This window comes from Sceloporus undulatus, chromosome 2, assembly GCF_019175285.1.
Source record: "Sceloporus undulatus isolate JIND9_A2432 ecotype Alabama chromosome 2, SceUnd_v1.1, whole genome shotgun sequence".
NCBI classification, from domain to species: Eukaryota; Metazoa; Chordata; class Lepidosauria; order Squamata; family Phrynosomatidae; genus Sceloporus; species Sceloporus undulatus.
This window is the reverse complement of record NC_056523.1, coordinates 113157364-113171150: the sequence shown is the minus strand read 5'-3', so window position 1 is coordinate 113171150 and position 13787 is coordinate 113157364. Positions and strand designations below refer to the sequence as shown.

The following is a 13787-nucleotide window of genomic DNA, read 5'->3' as shown; positions in this document are numbered from 1 at the left end:
GGTCCCTGTAATGTATCCCAGTTACTGTAACACTTTAGCTACAACAATTCTTTGTACTAGCTGACGTTTCTGAACACTCTTCAAAGAAAGCCCCATGTAATAATAAGACTATTAAAATCAATACATAAAACACTCTTATAAAAACATAAAAAATATTACATCAACATTCATCAATACAACAGTACAAAAATCCATCAACCATCCAGCATCCAGGGGCAAGGCAGAATATCGTTGTCAGCAGGGATATTGGTCTTCATTCTTTGGGGGGGGGGGGAGGAAGCTTGACAAAAGAGTACCGTTTTAAGTCTCTTTGTAAATGTTTCCAAGGGGGTCATGAGGCGAAGCTCCTCGAGTAGGCTATTCCAGATCCGCGGGGCCATTATAGTAAAGGCCTTTTGGGATGAGGAAACATATTTGGAAGATGGTGTTTCCAATAAGTTCTTCCCAGATGTTCTGAGTGGGCGGGGCAGATCATACGGGGAGATGCAGTCCCTCAAGTAACTAGGGCCAAAGCCATGTAGGGCTTTATAGGTGATAACCAACACCTTGTACTGTGCCCAGAAGCAAATGGGAAGCCAATGAAGATCTCTCAAGATAGGTGTTATATGCACCAGTGACCAATCTGGCTGCCATATTTTGTACTAACTGAAGCTTCCAGACTTGATATAAGGGTAGCCCCATGTAGAGCACATTACAGAAATCTAGACAAGAGGTTACCAGAGCATGTACCACTGTTTCAAGGTCCCTTTGGCCCAGGTAGGGTCGCAGTTGGCGTATCAACCAAAGTTGATAGCAAGCACTTCTGGCCGTCGCATCTACTTGAGATGTCAACTGCAGGGACGAATCCAGAAGTACTCCTAAACTGCGAACTTCATACTTCAGGGGAAGTGTGACCCTGTCCAGGACAGGTGGAAAAAATACCTTCCCCGGGCCTGGAGAACCTATCACAAGTACTTCCATTTTCTCTGGATTCAGACTGAGTTTGTTTTCCCTCATCCAGCCCATTACCGACTCCAAACAGGCATTCAGAGGAGAGTCACTGCATCAGTCGGAAACACAGAGAAGCATATTTGGGTGTCATCAGCATACTGATAACACCGCGCCCCGTGTCTCCGGATGATCTCTCCCAGTGGTTTCATGTAAATGTTAAACAAAGTGGGGAACAAAATAGCTCCCTGAGGGACACCAGATGTCAGTTCCCTCTTGGAGGAGCAAGTGTCCCCCAACTGCACCATCTGGAATCTGCCAGAGAGGTAGGATAGGAACCACTGGAGCGCAGTGCCCCCAATACCCAATTTTCTCAGGCGTTCCAGAAGTATACCATGGTCAATGGTATCAAAAGCCGCTGAGATGTCCAAAAGCATCAACAAGGTCATGTAGAGCCTGTTACCGTAGTCCTAATGGGATGTAACTAAGGCATGTACCACTATGGCCAGATTTGGTGTCTCAATAAACAGGTAAAGTTGATTCACAAGCTTTAAATATTCAAAAGCACTCATAACCATCACACAAATCTAAGTCTGCAGGTTCAAAGCCTCCATGCCCTATCCTAGTGAAGCAGCCCAAAACGATACCATGTTTGATGGCACTGAAAACCACTAAGTGGTCCAAAAGAACCAACAGGGACACACAGCCTGTGTCCAATTTCTGGTGTAAGCCATCCACCAAGGTGACCAAAACTGCCTCTGTTCCATAATCAGGTCTGAAACCATCTTGAAATGAATCTGTTTATGCTGCAATCCCTGGAGCTGGGAGGCCACCACAACATCAAATATCTTGCCCAAGAATGGCATGTTAGACATGGACTGAAAACGTAATTATCCAATGTAGAGAAATACAGGGATATCTTTTTCAACTGCCTCCTTTAGGCAAATTGGAACTCTGAAGTTGTAAGGAGGCACCGACTAACCCCTTCAGCCACTCAGCCTGTCACCCTGTGGCCTGTTTAATAAGCCAGAAAGGGCAAGGGTCTAGAATGCACTTAGTGGCTCTCACTTCTCCAAGAGTCCTGTACACATCCTCAGATTGAACAAACTGAAAAGTATCCAACTACAATAGACAAGCAGGAAGCAAGGTTACATCCACAGGAACTACTGGTATACCAACTACAACATCCATGCTGGAGTGGTTCTGAGCAATTTTACCTGCAAAGTGACTGCAAATTCTTCACAATGAGCTATCCAGTGGTCTCTATTTTCTGTTTGAAGATCAGTGTGTAATATGCCTCTGACTATTCAAAACAGCTTCACATGATGGAGCCTTGCAAATGTAATGGTGGCTACAAAGAATAATTTCTTTGCTGCTGATATTGCCATAGTAGGCCTTCAAATAGGCTCTAGCCCATGTTCGATCAGACTCGAACTGAGCCATCTGCCAATGTCGTTCTAGGGCTCATCTTCACTAGCCAGAAAACTCCCGGCTGCCCATGTTCCCCCAGAACTCCACACACACACATATTACCTGTGCTCTCTCCACAGCGATGGTGGTGGCTGCCTTCACCTATCATCCCCATTTGTTATCCACACTGGGTGACTTGTTCTAACCTCGGAGTGACTCATGCCCACAGCAGTGGTGCCAGGCAGCTCGCAGGGACCAAGTGGGAAGAAGCCACTCATCGTCGCTGTGGAGAGAGCCAAAAACCCAGAGTAAAAGGCGAGGTTTAAAATTTGGGTTAAGAGGAGGAAAAGCTGAATCAGTTATGAAGATAGTCTGCACCTGATTTGGGGTTTTGGCTCTGTGTCATGTAAACTGGATACAGTGAGCCCAGCGGGAATTTGAAGAAAATAATTCAATAGTCCTAAGTCTCCATCTCATTTGCTGTCACCAGCTCTCTGGAAAACCAAGGGGCTGGTTTGACTCCAATCCATAAGAAGGGAAGCTCAGGAGCGATTGTGTCAATTGCCCTAGCAATCTCCCTGATCCAGAGGTCAGCCAGAATTTTGACACAATCAGCTGCTGAGGTGACAGTAAATTTCTCAGATCCATCAGTAATCAGTCTAGATCCATCAGCCTCCTGAGGCAGACCATTCTAATAAGACCTTCACCCCTGCAGAGGCTCCAAGTCCCAACGCGTCTAACCCTAACCAGGTAATGATCTGTTCATGACAACAGAACTGCAAAAAGTTCCTTCACACTAAGATCACAATCACCCCATCCAGCATAGAAAAAAGGTTCAGAGGAAGCACAACCTTCAAACGGTTTACAAACTGACCTAGAAAATCCAGCTAATGCTTCGCTTAGCCAAGGACCAGAGAGACCCTCTCACAGCTGTAGGAGTTTACCGCATACCATGCAGCTGCGGACAAATCTACATAGGGACCACCATACGCAGAGTGCAAACCAGAATCAAGGAACACGAGAGACACTGCAGACTGGGCCAGCCAGAAAAATCAGCAGTAGCAGAACATGCCACAAACCATCCTGGGCATAAAATACTGTTTGAAAACACTTAAATTCTGGACCATGCCAACCACTACCATGTCAGGATGCACAGGGAAGCCATTGAAATCCACAAATATCTGGATAATTTCAACTGGAAAGAAACCCTTAAAGTGAACAAAATTTGGCTACCAGTCCTGACACATACAGTACCCACTTTTTCCAGGTAAGCATTCTCTGAAGATACCAGCCACAGATGCTGGCGAAACATCAGGAAGAAACTCTTCTAGAACATGGCCACATATCCTGAAAAACTCACAAAAAACTAAGGTTCAGAGTGTTCCCAATAGGCCCAAATACCACTTGGGACAGACTCATGGTTATCAGAGTGTGCCCAATAGGGCCATATAACACTTGGCCACGATTGTCATGGAAGCCATGAAGCCCTGGCCCACTCCTAATAGTGCTGTCCCAACTACAAGCAGAGGAGACTCCAACACCAAGATGACCCCAGCTAGCTCAGGAAAGGAGACTGTTGAGCAGCAGGGTTGGCTATATACAACCAGTCCCTCTATTCTATACCACCTTTAGGTATGCACACTAAAAACCAGCAGACTGTGAAATAAGTCACATGGTCAGGGAGTTGGAGTCACAATAGGCTACTGCAACCCCCCCCCCCCTCACCTGCTGCTGCACAGAAAAACCGGGTGGCCAAAGCTAAGAAAGATTAGTCACCCACTGACCCAGTTTCACCCAGCCAGGTCTCTGTAATGAAAGCCAGGTTGTTCATCCAAGATTAAATTCTGAATGGCACTTGTTTTCCCATCCATCAACCCAGCATTCAACAGCAGCATTTTCATCCCCTGCTTCCAAAAGCAGCATTTTTAATATCCATTTTCAGCATGTCCTTTTATTCATTCTTCTTAAGAGTAACTTTCCAAGCTCTGCCTCTGGATCTAAGTTCACATCTCGGCACAAAATAAGTGTAATTCCTGAATTGACAATGTTCACTAGCATTGACCCTCTCTTTTCAAAAAGGTTCTCAGCCTAGAAATTATGACTAATTAAAGACACAGACTATTTATTGAAGAGCCTGCTATATTTATTTTAGTTTGGTGTCCTCAAATGTATGTAGAATAAAACAGATGTCTATTCATCACATGAATGGTGAGCAGTGTCTAGACTACAGCAACAGACTCCTGCCATAAGAGGAGGATGGCTGGACAACAACTTGCATGGCTGAGAAGCTGACTTACTAACATTACACCCTTTGTAAGTACCAATGTAAAAGCTTTCATTATGTAATATGGAAAGTGTCTTTCCGTTAGAAAGGCTGGGTTTTTTTTTAAATAACATCATAAGGCCACCTAGGAGCACATTGCCAGCTCTGTTTTAATCCCTTCCCTACAGAAATTGCTTGATGTTTTTATCCACAGCATTTTATTCGTAAAATGTATAGTCCTCCTCAGAATTTGACATGACTAGCTGCTTTATCTAACATCCTCAATAACTGCGTAGAATGTGCAGAAGAAACGTTAATGGTTAAAACCACAAGACCAGTTAGCCTTCATAAGTCACATGATGACGGAGGCCTGTTAGCATGAATAATCAGATATAAAGAGACATTATGGTCACTCAAAACCTAATTGAGTATACAGTACATATTGAAGCGGCTGTGATTAATTCAAACATCTGCAGCCCAGCAGACATTTTGTTTTGCTTGCATATTATCAAAGCCCCAACTCTGGAAGATTAATCTTTTGTAAGCTGCCTTGATCATATTTATGGAAAGGCGGGATATAAATAAAAATTATTATTATTATTATTATTATTATTATTATTATTATTATTATTTTGTCAAAGAGAGGCACAGATTAAGTGTGAGACAGGATGTTTTTTTAAAAAATACTATTCATTCTTAGGCCTTTTTTCTCATCAATTTGGAAATCTAGAATAGAAAGAAAGCTCTCTACTATTATGTTAACATGATGTAACCGACACTTAAAAAATGAATGAACAAATGACTTGTGATGTAGTCCTCCATGAAAGTTTATGTTAGAGATGGGCAACTGTGACTTTCCAGGTTTTTGGCATAAAACTCCCATAAGCTCTATCCAAGAGTGCCAGTAGGTAGGATTTATGGGAGCTGCAGTTCTCCTAGAGGCTGACACAGTTGCCCATTCATAAATACCATAATCACTTTATTAGCATTATAAGGTACAGCATAACCCAATCTGTTGTAGCAAAGAAAAACAAACACAACTTTGAGTGTTTATTTAGTAGCAAACTCAAATTTCATAAACATTATTTCAAAAGGCATGCTTGTTTCAACTAAGCATTCCACCGACTACAGTTCTTATTGCTTAAAGCAGGAGTGGGAAACCTCTGGCCAACCAAATGGACTCCAACCTCCATCAGCTCTACACATAATGATTTATGGAGGGGAAACATATGAGATGAAATCCCAAACATTCCAAGGACCAAAGGTTCCCCAATCCTTTCTGGAAAGGAATGACTGTCTTTGGACATTATCAGACAAGGGAAATTGGAAGTATAATCCAATGGCAATCCGAATGCAATCATGGGGTTTAACATTATTGCATGATAGACTACCACATGCAATTTCAGGCAATGGGAAGCCAATCCAAACACAATCATGGGGTTTCACGTTATTGTGTGAGAGGTGATCACACGCAATTTCGGGCAATGGCAAACTATTTTTGGGCAATGGGAAGTCAGTTCGAACGCAATTCGAATTCACGTAAATTTGCTGAACTAGTGAATTCACATGAATGTGTTCTGGCCCTACTTTCTTTTCATTCGAAATTAAGAGAAATTCCTCCTGTGTGATAAACTCCTGAGAGATCTGGAGGCTGCCTTCTTCAGATGGGATGGCTCCTTTGTTAGCAGGATGGTGAAACTACTCCAAGGTATTCACAGTTTAAAGGAGCCATTCAAGGTAGTCAACCCTATCCCCTTGCAGGCCCAGCATCTTGGGACAGCCTGGAATAAAACCTGGAGTGCATTGACTTCCTCACTGGCATCAGTTACCCACTTTCCCTAATTTTCACCAAACCCCTTCCCTTCATGGGTTTGGAAATACAATATGGTGCTTACTGCATGAAGGGAATAGTTTAAATGTGACATAAGGACTGGATACAGAGAAAGCCAACACATGGAGACAATATCATGTTTCCCCAACTCTACTGCTCTCAAATTTTACATCAGCTAACCTCTTGTTGTTTAATCTACCAAGTAAATCAATTAAGAAAATATGAACAGTTGTACTGGATTATACCAAACGATATCTGGTCTTAACGTTCTGTTCATCTATTAGCCAACTATGTGAGGCCCACAAACAGAAAGCCCATGGATAGGATGAGTGCAAAGGCAACTTCCCAGTGATGTCCCACAACAACTGCTATACAAAGGCATACTGCCTTTGACACAGTGTGATAGTAATATATAGACAATGGCCAGAATTCATTTTGACAGTTATGAATGTGCAACCACTGTAGTTCCACAGCTATGCAGTGATTCCTGGCCCAACCGATCCAGTACCCACACACTTGGAAGCAACTGCTGTGATCAACAAGAGAACAGGAGAACAGACACCCGTTGAAGGCAGCAGCTGTTGCCTGGTAAATGGAAAGTGGGGGGCCTTTTACAGTCTCCATGCATCTCCTAAACTAGGAAATACATAAGGACTGTGCATACAAAACAGTCATGACTGTGTAATTCTAGGTTATGCATTCATATCTGACTTCATGGATTCCAGCCATCATGACAACCACCAACCATTGACAGCTTTATTCTCTGTGAATTCATGTAATCCCATTTTAAAGCTGCCCACATTGTTGGCTATTTTGTACATCTTGTGGTATTTATTTATTTTAGAGATTTATATCTTGCCTTTCTCCCAAAATTTCCACTGCTCTGTCCCAGATTTGTCCCTGAATCTGTCCCTTTTCACTTGCTGCCCCTCACTCCTGGAACTTCTTCCCCCACGAACACGGGTCATCACTTCTTTGACCACTTTTAAATCTGAGTTGAAGACTATTTTGTTCAGGGAAGTGTTCCCAGGCACTGTGTGATTATCTATCTGATTTTTGATTGGATAGTTGATTTTGATGTTTTTAATTGTTGCTTGCTTATTTTAACCAATTCTATTTTTTATTATTAGTTATTGTTTTATACATATTTTTTAGCTTGTACTCCATTGGCAGGTTTTATTTTTATTGATTTTATCATTTGTATGTACAGCACTTTAGAAATAAACTATAATAATAATAATAATAATAATAATAATAATAATAATAATGTAGATGGTAGGAAATTCTACCCCTGGACTATGCATGGTAAGAAGTGCTCCTTTTTATCTGTCCTGAATCTCCCATCATCCATTTTCACTGGATTATGCTTCACTATTATGAGGCAGGAAAACTCCCAATCCACACTATTCAGTCTAAAGGTGTTCATACATACCACCAGTGAAGAACTTTTGATTCCTTAAAGTTTTGACTCCTTAAAACTGACTCCTTTAAATTCTTAAAACCCTTCAGATGGAGCATAATAGCATATCTCTTATTTTAAGGTGAAATACTTTTTTTACAGTTAAGCAATTCAACTCTTTCTGCACTTCTCACTTAAATTAAATTTATAGTCATTTGGCTTTCATAACTAGTGCCAGTAACTGTGGGTGGGGAAGGGGAACAAGTCCTGGAGTAGGATTAAATATAGGCCTGTTACAGACAGCCAAAATAAAGCTGCTTTGAGTCACAGTGGAGGTATGGTGTTTCAATGATGTATGCGTCCTAAGAGTCCAGAAGTCGCACCAAAGCCACACTCCATCCCTAAGGACTGGAGCGTGGCTTTGGTGTGGCTTCTGGACTCTTAGGATGCATGCATCATTGAAACACCATACCTCCACTGTGACTCAAAGCAGCTTTATTTTGGCTGTCTGTAACAGGCCATAATGACTTAATTAGCTACATCCTACATCTGAATCAAGCAGCAGGACTGAGATCTATCACTAGTTAGCTTGTGCGGTGGCCAAACATTTCTTCCAAGCCCACCCACCGAGATTACATGCTCAGTGTGTGGAAGAAATATAAAAGGGATATTGAGGTGTTGTGTATTTCTGACCCTCTTTCCACAACCTAGCAGTGCAGGAAGCATGTTGGTCTCCAAGCTAGGTCACTGTCAAAGGCTAAATAAATGCCCTAATCCTTTTTGGAGAAGGAAGTGCTCCAATCTCCTGCTTACACTTGAAAATGATCTAGTCCAACACCACTTCTAATTGCAAGAATCAAGTTGAGATGTAGAAGCAAAACAACAATGAATTTTCAAGACCCGCAACTGCCATGAGGAAGGCCAACTTCCCAGTGTGCACAGCCAGTTACACACCAAGTGAAATTCGTTCCCAATGCCATCAACTGGTAGCCAATTCTGCCCATAGTTTGCTAAGATGAGCATAAAGGCAGGGTGGCCAAAGCCTCTAAAGAGAATAATCATGTTTCCATGTAAGACTCAAATAAGTAGCTGGCAGGTAGATCAGACAAGTTTATCTGTTCAGGTCTGTCAACCCTACAGCCTGCAACTACCAACCAAGTTGCTACCAATTTGTGCAGTGAGTCTAGCATGCAGCCCTGTCACATGGCACTCCCATCCTAGAAAGGTTGCTAACCTCTGTCCATAACTGGCCCACTGGTACAAACAGTGTTCAATGATAGCAGGGATTGAGGCTTCTCTCAATATTGTACAGCACTGCGAGTGAGTAGTAACAAGCAGACAATTTAAACTTACTTATGTGAATAATGAGCTCAGGTCTGGGTCAGAATAGCACTGTCCAACAAATCCACTGACCTGGTAGCTGTCCAAAGCAAAGGCTCAAGTTGACCTGTCACTTTTAAACATTAAACAAGCAGCTTATGTGTTAGAATCCTGATGTATTCTATCAGATGTATTGTAACTGTGGATGCTGGGGGGATGGGTTGCGCTTTAGCTTGGCTTTAGAGATAGTGATATGTAGTGCTAGGCTGGACCAGGTGTGGGCTATCTGGTGTCCTTGAGGATCTGGCTTGCAGAGGCTGGGAATGCAGTTTTGTTTCTGTGAGAAGAGCAGCTCAGGGAAAAGGAATGGAGGATGGGAATTAGTGAAGGGAAGGAGGGGTCCTGTTGCACGGGCTTTTGCTAGGGGTGGAGCAGTTTGGTTCAGGGGGGAATTTATGCATTGGTTTGGCTGGGAGGGGTCAGTCTCAGCTAAGAAGCTGAGTGATGTGGAATTGCTGATTCTGGAACTATCAATAAAGTGCTGTTGATTTATCAATCAAGCTGACTGGTTGATTGTCCAGGATTCTGGTCTCACACTCTTGACATTATGCTACCTAAAAAGAGTAACACAGACTAACAAGCAATAAAGACAAAAGATTCATGATTATGATGACCTGTACCAATATTTCAGCAACTGCTTTTCTGAAGTGCAAGTATATTCCAGAGTCAGCCTAAGAATAATTTTGCAATTTCCCCATGAACAGATGCAAGGTATATGAGATGCTCCCAGCATAGCAGCAATTATGCAAGTTTTTGCTTTTGGCTGTAAAGAAGAAGCATTAGCCTGAGAATATTTTGTGTTAATATTTTTATGCACAGAATTCCCAGGGCAAGGAATAGGGGATATGAAATGTTGAACACAAATGCTGAGGCCTATTCATATCTGCAATCTTTGCATGGCTGCTTTTATTTTTTAAGCCAGTGAGAGGAATAGAGATATAAGGTGAAGGAGGGTGGCATTTTAATCATTTCCCCAGGCCACAGTCTGAATAAGAACTGCCTCCATTCTTGCTTTTAACATGGGGAGAAAAGTTACCTTTAGCACCAAAGGAAATTTTCTTTCTAGTGGATAGGGAGAGGATTCTGATGGGACAGAAGCAGCGAAGGCAAATTAACCATTAAGCCCCTTCCACCACATCACACTCCCAATCTGGGTCAACTTCTTTTTTTAAAAGCCATGCCAAGTCTTACAAGAGCCTCCAAGGAGTTAGCAACTCCACAAGAATAAGGTGCTGATATGTTTCTTTGTTACCTAGCTGCATACTACAGCAAGCAATTCTCTGTAACGTTACAAATAAAATGTGAAAAAACCCACACATCCGACATGTCCAGCACCAACACCCACAGTTTGACTTTGGTATGTTCCCAAAATACATGTCCAAAATGAAGTGCAGCAAAAGTCAACACAAATAGGGCTATCCCCCTCCCCCTTTAAAAACATATATTATAGCTGTGGAAATAAGATTCATGAACAACTATTTCATTATAAAATCTGTATTCCAATAATGGGCAGTGGGCACTTGTATATGGAGAAATGTGACTTTGTGAAATAACCCAAAAATAATGGCCACAAAAACTGCCTGAAATCAGTGGTATCCCCTTTCCAAACAACTTTTCAAGACTGAAATGTAAAACCTTCTCCTTCCAAAAAGATATAGTGAGCCATTCTCTTCAAAAAGAGAAAAGGCCTGAACTCTGTGACCAGAAGCAAGTGTTCACAGATAAGCTACTGGCTTCGTAAGGTCATTAATCTGCATAAATATGTAATTATTTTTGTCTTAAATCAGGCCCCTGCTTTCCACTGCACTTTTTAACATACGTACATGTATTTTTATTACTATTATAATTATTACAGTGCAATGTTTGTTTGGTATTGTTATCTGAATTTTCCTCTGAAATCCCAGGTATAAATAGGATTTGGTCTAGATTCTAACTTGTTATTTTCAGTGAAGTGAAATATATTGTTACAGATATTCAGCTATGTCCAATTCCTAATTTTCAAAAGTAATACTTTGCGCAATCCTTTTCTCCATCTTCTTCCCTTTTGCTTCTGTTTAACAATCATATTCAAACTCCTTTATATTTTGTTTTTCTTCATTTAGAAGAATATCTATGGCTCAGTTGTTTGCCTGCAGTTGGGTGTGATCCCATACCTATTTACCTTGGAGCAAATCAAACTGAGCTGGCACTGGAGCCAAAGTTATATCCTTGAAGTCCAATGTGGGAAACCTGAGGACTCTGTAATGATGCAACTCTGTATTTTTTTTTTTGAGTAATCATGTACTATGCATTATTACAAAGTCCTCAGGTTTGTAACCTCACTTTGGACCTCAAGGACACAAATACGCCTTGTGTGCCAACTCAATGTGACTTGCTCCAAGGTAAATAGGTATGGGATTGCATCCAACAGCAGACAAATAACTGAGAATCCCATTTGGGATACGATATTTGCCATGACCTGTGGAGAAAGCAACATGAATAATTTCCAGGATACTCCTTCAAAGCAGGTATGTTATTCCTGTTGGAAGAAAAGAGTCATAGCTGAGCAGATGCTCCAAAACTTAGACTGCAAACCCATCAAATTCCTCACTGGAATGAGAGAAGCCCAACCCAGAAGCAATCTCTGGACAAACTCACTTTAATCAACTGTTGCTGGAAAGAGGAACACGGTAGTATTACCTACACTGTACAAATAACGCAGTTTGATGCCACTTTAGCTGCTGCAGCTCCATCCCATGGAATCCTGGGATTTGTAGCTATACAAGGTCTTTAGCCTTCTCTGCCAAAGAGTGCATAACTACAAATCCCAGGATTCTGTAGGATGGAGCCACAGCAGTTAAAGTGGTGTCCAAACTGCACTATTTCTAGTGTAGATGCACCCATGAGCTCAACAATGAAGAACACTTTATTTCGCGAGATGTCTAATTTAAAATAATGTAAGCCGCTCTGATAGCCTTTTGGCTACAGAGCGGGATATAAATACTATAATAATAATAATAATCAGTATGGAGAGAAGCTGGAAAGACACTTGTGCCAAGACCCCAAAGGGTGGCTCACCTGAGGCTTAAGAATGTACAGCTATCCCAAGATGACCCCCATTTTCACAACGTTTCGGCCTTTATGGGGCTGATGGGGAAGCCCAGGATCCACTGGAGCCTCCCCTGCACCCTTTCCTTACTCTGAGGTAAGGAAATACAACCCAATATTGTATCCCCAAAGTGGTTCACACACACACACACACACACAACCCACAAGAGTCACTCTCCCTCTTGGACTGTTCTTCTGGAAGTGTCTCCTCAGGAAAGAGAGAAAACACTGTGAAACCAATGTGCTCCTTTCCCTTCTTCCCAAAGTAAATCCTCTCCCTTCCTTCCTTGGCGTTTATTCTTTCCTTTTTCTTTCCTGTTTCATTTGCATGTTTCCAATGTGGTTCAAATGTATTTAATAAAAACTCTTATTAATGTTTGTATTAAAAAAACAGGCAGCTCCCAGCCCATTTCCCCTGAAAAGGCAGAAAGCACACTTAAACAAGCCCTCCTTTCCCTTCATCCAAAAGTAAAACTTCCTTCCTTCCTTCCTTCCTTTAATGTTTGTTCTATTCTTTTCTTTGCATGCTTCCAACGTGGTTCGAATATATTTAATGAAAAAGTCTTATTATTATTATTATTATTATTATCTTAAAAAGAACAACAAGCCACTTCCCAGCCTCTTTCCCCGTTCCAAGGGCGTGCTCCTTCCCCTGCCTCCTTCCCAATTCCTCCTTCCGAGTTTGTTCCTAGATCTCTCTTCCGTTGACCTTCTCCTCGGTGCCAATGGTTTCTTTCCTTCGCAGGGTCTGTCTCCTCTCCACTGCTGTTTAGCCCCTTTCATAGAAAGTAGTCTCCTATTCTTATCCTTATGAGTCTTCAAAGCGCCCTCCTCCCTGGCCCTGCTGAGGGCTGCTCCTGCTGCCTCTGTCTCCCTCTCCCTGGGCCTTACCCTCTCCCTCCGTCCAAGAAGCGAGGAGGGACTTCTCGGCGGAGTTCCTGCCTGCCTCGCCGGCCGCCTCGCAGAGAGCCAGCCAGGCCTCCCTCCCCGCCCCTTCGCCTGGCCCTCCCGGGGCTGGGCTGCCACCTTGGCGCCCTTGGAGCTGCTGAGGGAGAAGGAGAGGCCTACTACTACTACCCTCCTCCTCTCCTCCTCTTGGGCCCAGCCCTACACCCGAGCAGCAGCAGCAGCAGCAGGAGGCCTGAGGCTGGTGGTGCCTTTGGGGGTGGTTTGTATACAGAAGGCGGAAGGGGCCGCTCTGGGGCCTAGAGGGCTTTTCAGTCTGGGAGGGAGCACGACGAGGACGCCGCTCTCTGAGGAACACGGCCCGAAGGCTGGCTGCCTTCTGAAGACCAACAGTGCTTGCCCACTAGAAAGAGAAACCATACTATGTAGTTGCAGTCATAGAGGAATACTTGCCCAGCCATAAGGAATCATTGGGGAATGTTTGACCGTGAGGAAACATAAGGGAATATCTGCCCATTGGGGATCATAGGGGAATGTTTGCCCATAAAGGATCATAGGGGAATATTTGCCCATAAGGGATCTTA

General features: G+C 42.8%; 1 protein-coding gene across 5 annotated transcripts in view; it reads right to left on the bottom strand.

Moving 5' to 3' along the window:
- Positions 1 to 13342, bottom strand: part of LOC121921150 (sulfate transporter-like) — a 31769-nt gene extending 18427 nt beyond the window's left edge. Inside the window, exons 1-2 of one of the 5 annotated variants that reach the window (XM_042448783.1) lie at positions 13189 to 13254; positions 2461 to 2620 (exon numbers count right to left, since the gene is read on the bottom strand). The gene's annotated coding sequence lies outside the window, so the exon portion shown is untranslated. The other 4 variants (XM_042448779.1, XM_042448781.1, XM_042448785.1 and 1 more) reach the window with 4 other exon arrangements.
- Positions 13343 to 13787: the final 445 nt, after the last annotated feature.